Raw genomic sequence first — 14,849 nt, forward strand, 5'->3', positions numbered from 1 at the left:
TACTCGAGAAAATATTAAAGGGGAAAGACAAATCAAAATAACTTATTTAAAAACTTTGTGCATAAAAGCACACAGTATTTGGAATAAAATTGATGACCTGACAGTAAGTACAGAGACAAATGGGTATGACCTAGTAAGGATGACTGAAACATGGTTACAGGAAGATCAGGATTCGACAGTGAACTATCCATGGGTACTCAATGTTCCGAATGGATAGACATAAAGGCAATGGAGGTGGAATTGATGAATTGATTATAGACGATATCAAGTATATGTTAAGAAATGGTATTGGCACGAGGTAACAACATGAAAATCAGTCCAGGTGCAAATAAAAAGCAAGGGAAGAAACCTCTTTGAAAGAGTAATTTTCAGCCACCGTCTCCCCAAAGTACTTCTGAGATCGGAAATAATGAGGGCTCCTGACAAGGTAACAACGGTGGGATAAACGTGCATATTGAATCAATTAATCAATTAATCAACTAGGCCAGGGATCGGCTCCAAGTACAAATCGTAGAGTATATGAAGGATTGTTTTTGAGAGCACATATCATGGAACCAACCAGAGAGCAGGCTACTTTAGATTTGATATTAGGAAGGAATGAAAAACGATCTTGCAGTTAAGGATCCTCTTGGAAGGAGTGAACACAACATGATACAGTTTCAGGTTCAGATTGAAGGAGAGAGGACAGAGTCACATTCGAGAGCCTTATTGTTGGGCAATGATATTTACAGTGGCCTAAGGAAAGGTTTGGTGTGGGGTGGGGGGTGGATGCGAACAGTCAAAGGCAGGGAAGGTGAAAAAATTACCAAATACTTAAGGGGATACTAAATACCTCTCAATTAATGTATGTTCGTGAGAGAAGAGGAATTGCATTACAGAGAAACAATATCCATGTCTAGGTAAGGTAGTCAATGACAGCATGAGGGCAAAAACTACGGTAAATCATACTGCACAAATTAGTCATGCTCGGAGGGATTGGGTAAGGCAGTGGCCTAATGCCTTATAGCTGAACTGTTCATCGAGAGACACAGATAATGTTCTGGGAACCTGGGTCGAATCGTGTCATGGCAGATGGTGGAATTTGAATTCAAATTTGGGATTAACAGACTGATGGTGAACATGAATAGATTGTCAGGAGAAGCTCACAAGTTTCACCAATGTTCTATTGGAAGGAAACTACCAAATTACCTGGTCTGACGTACATGTGACTCCTGACCCACAGTAATGTAGATCACTCCTAACTGCCCTCTGGGCAATCACGGATGGACAATAAATGCTGGCCAACGTAGCATTGCTCTCTTCCTGTGAATGAATGAAAACAAAAAAAAATAAGTTTCCTCAAAGGGTTAACACACAACATTAAAAGAAGCTATGACAGGAAACGAACAGAAACATAAACACTGATACCAAAAGGTTTCACTAGTAAATAAAAAGGAAATGCGTAGTAAAACTAAGTGCTGGCTTTTTTCAGGATGAAACTGACATGTTAAAAATGAGAAACTCAAAAATGGCAGAGGCACAAAAGCAATGCTTTCTGTTTTCACAAACTACCCTAAAACTGTAGCTCCTACAGAGGATCTTGTTGGGATTACTGTTGTTTTTCATTTTTATAAATGACCTAGATGACGGCATAGAATGATGTGTTAGTAATATTATGGATAATATTAAGGTGGTTGAAGTGTGGATAGTGCTGAAGGATGTTGCAAGTTACAGAAGGGCAAAGATAAGCTGGGAGGTGGCAACCTGAGTTTAATGTGAAAAGTGTGAGGTGGTTCGCTTTGGAAGGATCAACAGGAATGAACAATACTAAGCTAATGGTAAGATTCTTGGCAGTGTCGATGAGCAGAGAGATCTCAGTGTCAATGTACATAGATCGCTGAAAGTTGCCACCCTCTTTAATAGACTTGTTAAAAAGGTGTACTGCATGTTAGCTTTTATTGGTAGAGGGTTTGAATTTTGAAGCCACACGATCATACTGCAGATGCACAAAACTCCATTGTGGCTGCACTTGGAGTACTACGCATAGTTCTGCTTGCTGCATTATTGGAAGGACTCAGAGGCTTGGAAAGGGTTCAAAAGAGATTTACGAGGATGTTGCCTGATTTGGATGGAAGATCTTATAAGAAAAGTCTGAGTTATTTCGGCTGTTTTCGTTCGAGAGAAGAAGATTGAGAGGTAACCGAATTGATCTATATAAGATAAACAGAAGGTGAGATGGGGTGGAGAGTTTTATGAAGCTTCAAGTGTATTATATCATTAAGAGAGTTGAAAGGTTCGCCAAGGGCCAAGGGCTTAGCATGCACACAGAGTAGTGGGCAAATTAAAATGCAATAATTGGTAAAACAGCTAGCAGTATCTGGGTTACTATGAGACAAAAACAAATTCAAATTCAGCCACTCAGTTTAAATTCTGCCCAACATACCAAATGCCAATCAAGTTTGTATTTAGTATTTTGACAATATTAAAGCCAATGAAATGATCCAATGTTTTGGTGTATAAATATCAAACAATTTGAACTATTAGCCAGAGCAACAAAGACCAGCAAGCCGCCAATATGTCCAGCAGAAAGATCTGCTCTCTGACAGGTACCTTTCTGAAACAAAGACCTGGGAAGCAGAATTCTCAAGAACAAGAAAAGAAGACATGAATATGGAGAAAATTCGACAGCTGCCTGGCTTTGAAATAAGATTTTTTTTAAAAAAACTTAATCAGCAATTTTTGATCGGACTATTATTATCGAGGTGGAGGTAAAAGATAGCTTTAAGGTAAAATAGTTGTAAATAGTTGTTAGATAATATTCTCTGTTAGACTTAAGGAATAAAGTTGTTAATTTTTACTTTAAATATTAATTTCGGGATAGCTCTTTGCCTCTGGAATTTTAACAGATTACAGCACGGGGTGAATCCTTTACGTGTTGCCGGTTTAAATTAGCAGAGGGGTGTACCCCGGGTCGTAACAACAGTCAGAGTCTTTTTCCTCGGATGGTGATAGTTATCACGATAGATATAGTTTTAAATTTGAGGGGTGTGATAGTTATAGGATAGATGTCAGAGGTAGTTTCTTTACTCAGAGAGTAGTAGGGGCATACAGCGGCCGCCCTGCAACCATAGTGCACTCACCAGCTTCAAAGGAATTTAAATGTTCATTTGATAAACATATGGATGAAAATGTCGTAGTGTAGAATAGATAGACTTCAGATTGGTTCCACAGTCGGCACAACATCGAGGGCCGCAGGGCCAGAACTGTGCTATTATGTTCTATGTTCTATGATTGCTATGACCAGGGAAAAACGTATTAAGTAAACTAATGGGATTAAAGGCAGATAAGTCCCAAGTGTATTAAAGGAGCTAGCAGCAGAGATAGTAGATGTATTGGTTGTGATATTGAAAAATGACTTGGATTGTAGAAATGTGCCAATGCATTGGAAAATTGCTAATATGCCATTCTTATTCACAACGGAGATAGGCAAAAGATGGGACACAATATATCAGTGAGTTTGACCTCTGTGTTGGGAGGTTGCTGGAATCAATCATAAAGAAGGAAATAACTGAACACTTGGAAAAACACAGATCATGTCACCAGTTTCAGCAGTTTCAAGAAGGGTAGGTCATGTTGGACAAATCTGCTGGAGATAATTCAGGATGTAAACAGGAAGTTGTATAATCGGGATCCAATAGATGTCGTATCTCGAGACATTCAGAGGCATTTAGCAAGGCGCTACATAAACGACTGATCGAGAAGGTTCGTTCCCAGAAGTTTCCCGGCAGAGTATTGGCTTGGATAGAGGATTAGCTGACTGACAAAAGGCAGAGAATTGGGAGATGGAGAAGTCAACATGGCAAGTGTATGGAACTGAAAATGACCATTGAGATTAGAATTAAAGAGCGTTGACCATTCTTTTGCGATTTATTATTTTTTTCTGCAGATGCAAAGGCTGGAAAGTGGGAAACGGGGCTGCAAGAGACCAAAAATAAACTACAGATGCTGGAATTCAAAAAAGACAAACAGAAGGCTGGAAGAACACAGCAGGCAAGGCAACATCATGAGGTGGAGAAGTCGACGCTTCGTGTTTACACCGTTCTCCACCGCCTGATGCTGCTTGGCTTTCTGTATTCTTCCAGCCTTCTGCCTGTCTATGATAGAGCTGTAAAACATGTTTGCATTACTGCAAACTGACAATTTGGACATGGTGTAAAAAATATTGCATTGTCAACACCATTGGAATGTGGCCACAATCCATATTTTTGGCAAAAACGTCGAAGAATATAAAGATTGAAAAGCTAAAAAAGGGAAGATATGAAATGGATATCAGTCTATTGGTGCGTAAAAATGGCGAACTTGTAAAGTTTTGGGCAATACCATGATGACCTTTGAAAAGGTAAGGTGCTTTTCGGTGATTAAACAGAAACATGAACGTCTGTGGGTAAGCAGTTTGCAGGTGCCCATTTGACAGAATGGAGCAAAACCGATCAGTTGTCAGACCAAAGCAACATTTTTACCCAGGCAACAATTCAAATTCTGCCAATTAATTTAAAAAGACACTTGGAGACTAAGGGTCCATTTTCGAGTTAATAATCTGAAAACAATCATATTAGAAGGATTTCTTGTGTCAAGGAGGTATATAAAACAGAGGCAATTGAACAGAGGGGGTAGAGTCAACTGCCATCTGAAAAGATGATGACAGGAAAGAAATATTGGGGTCTTGCAAGAAATTTCCATGCTCGGTATAAGAAGCTCTATCCATCAATAAAGGCTGAGCAAATATTCTTGAAACCAGAAAACAACTGAGAAAGCATTTCAGACAGAAAAAGATGAGGGAATAAGATACAGATATTTCAAGTGAACCCATTCTGTGAAACCTTTGAGAAACTAAGTTTTTATTTATTGTTCTTACTAATAATGGATTTATGAGTGGAATCTGTATTATTAAAACAGCATATAAGGAAGATCCAGAATAGATTGTTATTTACAGAGTGATGGTTCACTTTTTCAGAGATTCGTTCACTGTTAGAGTTAGAATCATAGAATTCCTACCGTGGGGAAACAGGCCCTTTAGCCGAACAAGGACCACGCTGACGCTTTGAAGAGTAAACCACTCAGATGCATGCCTCTACCATATTAACTTCTGACCAACCTACACATCCATGAACACTGTGGACAATTTAGCATGGTCAATTTACCTAACCTGCATATCTTTGGATTGTAAGACGAAACGGGAGCGCTGAGAATGTGTCAACTCCACAAAGACATTTGCCCGTGGCTGGTATCGAACCCGGATCTCTGGCGGTGTGAGGCAACAGTGTTAACCCCTGAGCCACCGTGCCACCTCTTAACAGGTAAATAGTTACTTGATAATTACAGAGTGCGAGAAAGGATTTCATTGCACTGAACCACTCCTTTATAACAAGCTGGTATCAAAGTGCTACATCACTTGTCACACTTCCTTACCATATTGTAAGGCGAGGAGAGATCTTCGCTGGGTGTATTGGTTTTAATTATCAGATGGATGTTGATCTCCACATCATAATATTATAGAGAACTCGAGGTGGGTCAAGTGAATGATATATTGGTATATGGAGTATAGCAGGAAAAATGTGTATGTGTTTGAATAGATTGGTGGTGTGAATAGAAAAACTGTGTATTATTCCAATGGAGAGATTGCAAAGCTGAGGTACAGGGGAATCAGGCACCTGGATCACAAAAAAAGCACATTGCTTGCGCATCATACCGAGGCAATATAAATTTTCAAACCTTTTGAAAGAGAATATATGGAGAAGTAGGGAAGATTTACTACTGCTTGGCAGGGTAATGGGGAGACCACATCAGGAGAACTGAGGGCATAATGACATGAAAAGCAGTCCAGAGAAGATTCACTCAACTGATTCCTGTGATGAGCATTTATCTCTGGAGGAAACATGGTCAGACTGGCCTTGGACCTGTTGGAGTTTAGGCAAATGACACATGATCCATTTTAAACCCATATAATTCTGAGTAGTATATTCAAATTGAATGCTAAACCAATTTTCAATTTGTGCGAGACATTTCCAGAAATGGATGGACTGCTGAAAACTGGAGAATATCCCAGTGAAGGAGTTGGTGATTGCTTTAACCATCTCATAGGGTTCTGAGTCTGTGGGAACTCCCCTCAGAGAGAGTAAGACATTAAATATTCTTAAGACACCGGCAGACAATTTATCGCTAATAATGATGCATGAACGTTATAAGGCATAGCAGGAATATGTGTTTCAGGCCACAATCAGATCATCCATGATGTTATCACATGGAGGGCTTGGTTCAAGTTGTCCAATCACTTACTCCTGATCGTAGTTTCTACGTTGCTATTGCCTTTAGATACTGACAAATAATGAAGACATTCTCAAGCGCACAAAGGTTCTCCCTTTCAGAATGATGAGCATTACTTGAAAATTTGATTTTTAAACAGCACTGCGAAAGCACACGTAGACATTTCATGGAGTTCCGGTAGGATCAGATGCTTAGGCAAAGTAAAAGCCTAATTAAAACTGCGTTAGAAAGCAGATCGGTTAAAATGGATGCCGTCAGTAGTGCAGATCCCTTTCAGTTGTTCTTGTGATGCGAATTCCGTTGGCAAGACCAGCATTTATTGCCTGTGTCTTATTTCCACTCAGAATATGGTGGTGAACCCCAGTGATCTTCGTATTATAGGTACACTAACTGATATGTTTCAAAGAAAGCCACAGGACTCTGAACATCTGACAGTGAAGGAACAATGGTATTGATTCAAGTCAGGATGCTGTGTAACCTTGGAGGTTGTACTCATCACCACATGATGTTCACAGCAATGAAAATAGTGGGACTACATCTTCTGTTATTAAATGCATAAAGTCGTACGGCATACAAACAGGCCCTTCAGCCCAACAGGTATATGCCAACCAAAAGCTAACAAACTGCAATAATCTCACTTGCGTCCAGATTATAGCCTACTCTGCCCTGGCCTTTGAAGTGCTGAATCAGTTGCTTCTTAAATGTTGTTATCTTGTATTATCTGTGTCTGAGTTGTCAGTTGGTTAATAATTTATGCGTGAAATGGATTCTACAAATAGATCACACAATTTTAGAGACAGTGACAGGCTCATCAGATCAATAAAACATCTGCATTGTTCAACAATTATTAGAAAATTGAGTTTTTAAAAAAACATTCATATGGGATTTTAATGAGGTAGACCGGCTTTAATTGCCCTTGAGAAGTCCCAGTACAGCTGGTGTTGGTAATCCACAGTGCTGCTGGGACTGAATCTGAGAAGTGCATTTGTGTGTCAGTATTGCAGCGAGGCAGTATTACTAACTACAAATGGATGTAGTGCATAATTAGGCCCCTGCTTTCTCTTCGACAACAGCTATTGCATCTGTATTCATCCGGGCACCTGAGGGTCTTCTCTGGGCCACTCCCTGCTTGGTGCCATGTAAATACTGGAATTTGGTGAACTTTAGGAGGTGAGTTAGTCACCACAGAATTGCCAACATCTGAAATGCTGTTTTTTTGCATGGCCAGTCCAGTTGAAGTTTTGACAGATTTTATACTCTGGATATTTGTCATTGGGTATTGATTATGTCACAGATATCAATAGAAGGCTTTTAGATTCTCTGCAATTTGAGATATTTATTGTCTGGTCATATGAAAGAATTATTCTTGTTTGCCACTTATCAGATAAACCTCAATAGTGTTTACATATTTCAGAAGAGGGGAACAGCCTGCTCCAGTACCAGAGGATTGTAAAATGGTGCTGAAGAATGTGTTTTGAGTTCAATTGGGACACTGGTGTTTTCCTACCCACTCAACATTTTATTTGGAATCACACGTTCAAGTCACAGAAACATGGAATTGAATCAAGGAAATAGTTAGCAAAATCATTGGGCCTTGCATATTGGGTTGGGGTGGGGATGTGAATGCTGCGATGAACAACAGGCAGGAAATCACAGGAAGCGAATACCTGTGAACGAACTTAAGCTGCCCCCATCTTCCACATTCTCACCATCATCATTTATGAATATCACAGAAAAACCTTGATTTTCTTCCGGGTCTCCAGATGTTATTCACAGAGGAAGAATGAAGAATTCCAGTCTCGTGCTGTTCTTATTTTGGGGAATTTACAGAGTGATGTAGTTCAGTTCTTTTATGACGGGCCGGAAATAACATTTGAACACAGCTGAACCTACTTTTACACTCTGCCACCTCTGCATGTTTTATTTATAAAGCTTGTAAATAATTTAGGAAAGACTAGGGTTTGGCACCTTGCACTGGAACATTTGTATTTTCCGTGACACTGGAGTATGCCCTGTGTAACATTCCCAGCAATAGTCAGAACTGAAAAAAATCGCAGGATTTCTGGACTCATTCTTTTTTGTTTGAAAAAGCGAATGTGTGAGGATAAAGACTTAATTAAATTGCACCTAATGGACACACTGCAGGAGATCAGATCATATTCTCACATCTTCCATGAATTGGAAGCAAATTATTGGAACAAACGCCCATTGTTGCACATACTGTAGAAACAAACGTTTAAAAAATGTTGAGGCACCACACTAAAGGGGAAAAAACGTGTCGTCTGCACTTGATGGAGATACAAACATTCAGAATAATTAGACAATCTGAACAAGAATCAAGCGATAGAAAAATATACAACAAGTCTTTTCTCAGATCATGACCCCATCATGGCACATCAGTCCAATGTATCAACTACGATAATTTACCTAATTTCTCCTGGTGATCCCCAAGCCCCCAACCCACAAACATACACACACGCTGCCCTTCCAACCCACACCAAATGCCCCCCAAGCTGATGGCCCTCTGATAGCAGAGGTCGCTTCCATCTCCTACACAAAGTCCACAAACAGGACGACCCAGGCAGACTCACTACTTCAGCCTGTACCTGCTACGAACAATTCATCTCTTCCTACATTGAATCAATCTTTTCCCCTGGTCTAGTCCCTGCCCATGTACATCCGTGATTCCTCTGACACTCGACACCAATTTCAGAATTTCCATTTTGCAGGCACCATCCACCTCCTCTTTCCAATGAATGTAAAATCCCAATACACATCACCCCCCCCCCCACCTCCCCCCCCCCCCCCACCCACCCACCCCCACGAGGATGGTCTCAGGGCTCTCTGCTTCTTCCTGGAACAAAGACATGAACTGCACCCAATCCCCAACCCTCCACCAACTGGCTGAGCCCGTCCTCTTCCTCAACATCTGTTTTTATCATTCCCATGATCATTCCAACTTTGCCTTTTCTATACATCTTTTCTCTCTTCTGGTGTATCTTGTGCCCCACCTCGTGATTACTGTTTGGAGGCCTGTACAAGACTTCAACTATGTTTGTTTTATTCACCTTTTCCACGCCTCAATTCTACCCACACAGATTCTCCACCATCTGACCCTAGTGTCACTGGTTCCCATTATATCTCTCTCAGTCCCTCAGTCCATCCGTCACTGCATGCAGCCTTTCCTCGAGCCACTCCTGACACTCCCCAAAACTCATCACTTGGCAATGGATGCTCCCATGCAGGGCTGTTTACACAAAGACAGTGGGCACTTTCTGATCCACTCGGAATGCTTGAAAAAAACCTTACCATTGGAAGGAACACAAAAGCTAAAATCCAAATGAATAGCAAGGCAGAGTACACATGCTGAATGACATCCATCTGCTCTCTCTCTTTCTGGTCTTTTTGACCATTTTCTGTTTATCCTTGTCCATCTGCAAGTAGATGGTCCATACGTTATACTTGGCCAAACAGTTTTGGTAGAGGTGATAGATATCAGATCCTGTGGTTACTGGACTGATTCAGTGGATTCCTCTTTCTCAGTTTAATGAACTCACACTTAAGTATTTATTTTCAAGTCTGTCCATTTTAAACAAAAAGTCTTGGCGGAGTTGTGCTGAAATGATATTTAAATTTTAGAGACACAGGACTATGACATGTGGCAGTGAGATTAGGAATAGGAAAGTAGTACAGTTACATGTATATGGGCAAAGAGCTGGTAGAGGAGGCAGTACTTCTGACATGTGTATCATTGGGATTCCCGGTTCGTTAGGATATACACGAGAAGGACGGGATGGACCTTAATTGGCAGCAATCTCTGATATCTGGGTCATTGGGATTCCCAGGTCTGTAGGATATACACAAGAAGACCGGGATGGACCTGAACTGACAGCAATCTTCTGGCAGGAATGTTTGTTATTGTCACTCAAGAGTGTTTAAACTTGTGTGGCCGGCCGGGATGGCGGGGCGGGGGGAGGTGGAGGAGGACAGTGGGAACCAGAGCTGTCTGTCCACAAGTACAGTGTCTGAGAAGGATTGGCGACTAATCCCAGTACAGCTAAGACCAACAACAAACAGGCAGAGGTACAGACCACAATGGGCCTGACAGTCTGAAGTGCGCTGATTATAATGTGAGGAATATGACAGTCGAGACCAATGAACTTGGAGCTTGGGCGAGTATATATTACTGCGATGTTAATATTACAGAGATTTGGTTGAGAGCGAGGGGCAAGACAGATGTCAATCCAGTGGGTCCAGAGAGAGTTGTATAATAAACAGTGAGTGGCTGGAGACAGTTGATTAATCTAAAATACTTATCCAGCACTTTACTGGAATTGGAAAGAGTGTTTGACTCAATGCACGGATTGAAGGGACAAGGGAGGCAACTGGAATTGTCTGTTTGCAATATTTTCTGTTTTACCGACAATCTTTTGCAATCTCCTATTATCAGAGGCAAGGTGCTAACGTCGATAGAAGCTTGGCTGTCTTACAGAAAGCAGAGAATAAGGATAAAATTGCCTTCTCAGGATGGCAGTAAGTGACAAGTATTGTCCTACAAGATTCGGTGTTGGGATCACAAATTTTCACTTTATACAGTTAGAAATCTAGATGAAGGAACTGAGGGCACGCTGGCTAATTTTTAGAGTTAGAACGACTACAGTGTGGAAACAGGCCCTTTGGCCAAATAAGTCCAGACCAACTCTCCGAAGAGTAACCTACCCAGATCCATTCCCCGCTGACTAATAGCTTATTGCATAGACAATTTAGCATGTCCATTTCACAGAATACATTTGGACTGTGCGAGAAAACCAGACCACCTGGAGGGAACCCATGCGGACACGGGAAGAACGTGCAGACTCCAAACTGACGGTCACGCAAGGTGGGAATTGAGCCTGCGTCCCTGACACGGTAAAGCAGCAGTGTTAACCACTAAGCCACCGTGCCAAATGCAGCCGGATGGTTAGACAATACAAAGACATGTAGAGGGACAGATAACATTGAAGAGGTGGAGAGCTTGCAGAAATGTGCTCCACCGAATCTCCTCAACTTCCCACACCTCTGTACTTGATCCCTACTCTTCCTACCGCAGCAAGGATAGACCCTCATGATCCTCAACTTCCACCCCACCAGCCTCCAGATACAACTCATCATCTTCCACCATTTCCGCCGCCTACAATCAGACCCCACTACCAGAGGTATATTTCCCTCGCCACCCCGATCAGCATTCTGTAGAGACCATTCCCTCTACTACTCCCACATTAGGCCCAAACCACCCCGGCCCCATCCACACCCCCACCAAGCCAACATCTACTCCCGGAACCTTCCGTTGTCAACGCAAGTTGTGTAAAATCTGCGCCCACACCTCCCCCTCACCTCCATTCAAGGCCCCAAAGATTCCTTCTATACCCTGCAGACAATTTTCTGTGCATCCAAACATCTCATCTAAGGTGTCCATTGCTCCCTCTCTCCTCTACATTGGGGAGACAGGATGTCAACTGATGGAACGCTTCAAGGAACATCTCTGGGACACACACACCCAACAATCCCACTGCCCTGTGGCTGACCACTTCAATTCTCCCTCCCATTCCACCAAGGACATGCCAGTCCTAGGGCTGATCCACCCCCACACTCAAGCCACCCAACACCTGAAGGAACAACATCTCACCTTCCACCTTGGGAAACTCAAATCAAACGATATCAATGTCAATTTCACCAGTTTCCTCATCTCACCTTCCCCTCACATGATCTCGGGTGTAACTCTCCAACTTGGCACCGCCCCCTTGAACTGTCCAACCTGTCCATTTTCCTTCCCATGTGTCCGCTCCAACTTCTGCTCTGACCTTCAATATCACCACCCACCTTCATATAACTATCGCCTGACAAGGTACCATTCCCCCAGGCTCACCCCCTCCCATTTAATTTTCAGCCCCCTTCCACCCACCCCACTCATTCCAGAAATGTTGCACCTCCTTCTCCTCAGATGGTGCGTGACCGGCTGTGCTTTTTCAGCACCACATTATTTGACTGTGATCTCTAACATCCGCAGTCCTCACTCTTTCCTGCAGAAGGATGTGGACAGGTTAGGGGAGTGGGTAAAGAATTGGTCGATGAAGTAGACTGTGCGAAAGTGTGAGGTCGTGCACTTTGCCAGAAAGACGAGAGGCATGGATTATTTTCGATAGTAGGAGTAAAATCGGAAATCTGAAATGCAAAGAAACTTGGGAGTTCTGATACAGGAGTCTCTCAAGGTCAACTTGCAGGTTGTCAGTAATTAGGAAGGTATCTGTCACGTGCAATTGTCAAGTACAATTCTCATAATATATCCCTGTAGTTTGCCTGTTATAATCCATATTGTCTTAAGCACATTTTCCTGTCAGATTATGGACTATAAAAGTTCTCTCAATTTTATAATCACTGATCATTAATTACAGGCTGTGTGTTTCAATTTATACAGGGAGAAGCTGATTTATGTGGGTGACACAGTGGTTAGCACTGCAGCCTCACAGCGCCAAAGACCCGCACTTAATTCCCACTTCAGGCTAACTGTCTGTGTGAAGTTTCCCCATTTTCCCCGTGTCTGCAAAGGTTTCCTCTGGTGCTCCGGTTTCCTCCACAATCCAAAGATGCGCATGTGGAATTGGCCACGTTAATTTGCCCGTAGTTTTAGGTGAAGGGGTAAATGTGGAGCAATGGGTCTGGGTGGGTTGCTCTTCGGAAGGTCGGTGTGGACTTGTTGGGCTGAAGGGCCTGTTTCCACATTGTAAGTAATCTAATCTAATCTTATTACTCCCATACCCAAGGCAGATTGAATGGTTACACACAATCAATCTACCATCTCCAACATTCACTCCCACATATCCCATGCTGAATTTGTAGATTTTAAACGTTATTTTGAATTTTAATAAAATCAATATTGAATTAAAAGGGGTTAACTGGAATAATGTCAATCTCTGTAGATTCTAATTATCCCAGTGGAGGGTTTCTAGCGTTAAATAATAAATGGGCTCTGTCAATGTGTTATCTCATATTATGAGAGGGAGTATCAAGGACAGCACTAACAGGGATCAGCAGCTCCAGAGAGAAGGAGAGGAGAGATCAGAATTTGACAACATTAGACTGGAATGTTCCAACGATGGATAGAATCTAAATACATTCGACTCGAATGTTCCAACAAGGATTAGAATCTGAGAACATTCAAGTGGAATGTTCCAACAATGGACAGGAGTTTATACTCGGGTCTTTACTACCTTTCTCAACCATGGATATCATTAGCATCACGGATCGAAAATATCCTTTGGATCATTCAAAGTGGTTACTATCCCATCTTCGCTGTAGTTGGTGTTCTGGGTAAGTCATTCTCTTTGACTGTTAAACTGAATTGAACTGAATTTCTGCTCATGACGTGTAAATTTTAGTAAAGTAGAAATCGATGTCTTCAGTTCCAATCAAAAACTCCTTTTCATATAAATTGCATAAAGCAAATTACTATTTACAAATTACTCACTGATATGTGAGAAGGAACCAGGCTGTTCTCAAACTCCATAATCCTTGTTGTCCTGCACAGATTGACATCTCCATATCCTCCCCACATCCTGTCCAATGCTACCATTATGATATCCCAGTCTCCTCCTCAACCTCAGTGCAACTTCTGAATGAACTGTCGTTTGTGCTTTTGTTAAATCCGATACATCTGTTTCAAGTCTCTTCAAATCACGTGTCCATTACAAAATAATTGCACTTGAGATATTTAAATTGTTCTCTGTACATAATCTGTCAGATGTAAAACAGTGTATTGTGCTCAAGTCATTGACTCATAATCTACAGCCATCGAATAATAATCCATTGATATCACATGAAAGAAATTGATATAATTAAATTGAAAACATAATTTGTGAGAAAAAGCCCATTTGCTTGCCTCTTGTCCTTTAGAGAAGGCAATGGGTCATCCTTTCCAGGTCAGGTCTCTGGTGTGACTGCAAACTCGCAGCAATATGTTTTACTCTTTACTGTCCTGTGGAACAGCTGAACAAGCCACTCAGTTCAAGTTTCGCATAACATGCTGGCCTGACCAGGACTGCATACATCCTGTGAGAAAAGAACAAAAGGAAAGATAGCTCCCTTCCTCTGTCTGTGTCCCGTATTCCTACAGCTCATTTCCATTCAGGTAGGTGACCATTCCTTGTTTTAGGTGTATCTATCTCTTTGAAATTCTTCACAAGAATGTGGTTCATCTCCATCTCTGGTGCTGGCTTTATTGATGCTGATGTACAGATATAAGGAACTTGTAAATTCCACATCAGTCTCAGGGCATAGAGAAGGTATGAGGATTTCACACCACAGGAAAGAAAAAGAGATGGCAAAGTGAGGGAATGGAATTATTGTTATCAACTCTGAGAGTGTTATTGAGGCAGCATTTAGGGTATTGGGGACAGGTTTTCTTTCCTTTATAAGGAATGATCACCTCGTCACAGAGAGAGTGTGATGAGTATCAGCAGACTAATTCCTGGAATGATGGCACCATGAGGAGTGAGTGAAGATTAATCTTT

The sequence above is a fragment of the Chiloscyllium plagiosum genome, unplaced genomic scaffold (genome assembly GCF_037043375.1).
Source record: "Chiloscyllium plagiosum isolate Xiang-an unplaced genomic scaffold, Cpla_swu_hap1 HiC_scaffold_42, whole genome shotgun sequence".
In the NCBI taxonomy this organism is placed as follows: domain Eukaryota; kingdom Metazoa; phylum Chordata; class Chondrichthyes; order Orectolobiformes; family Hemiscylliidae; genus Chiloscyllium; species Chiloscyllium plagiosum.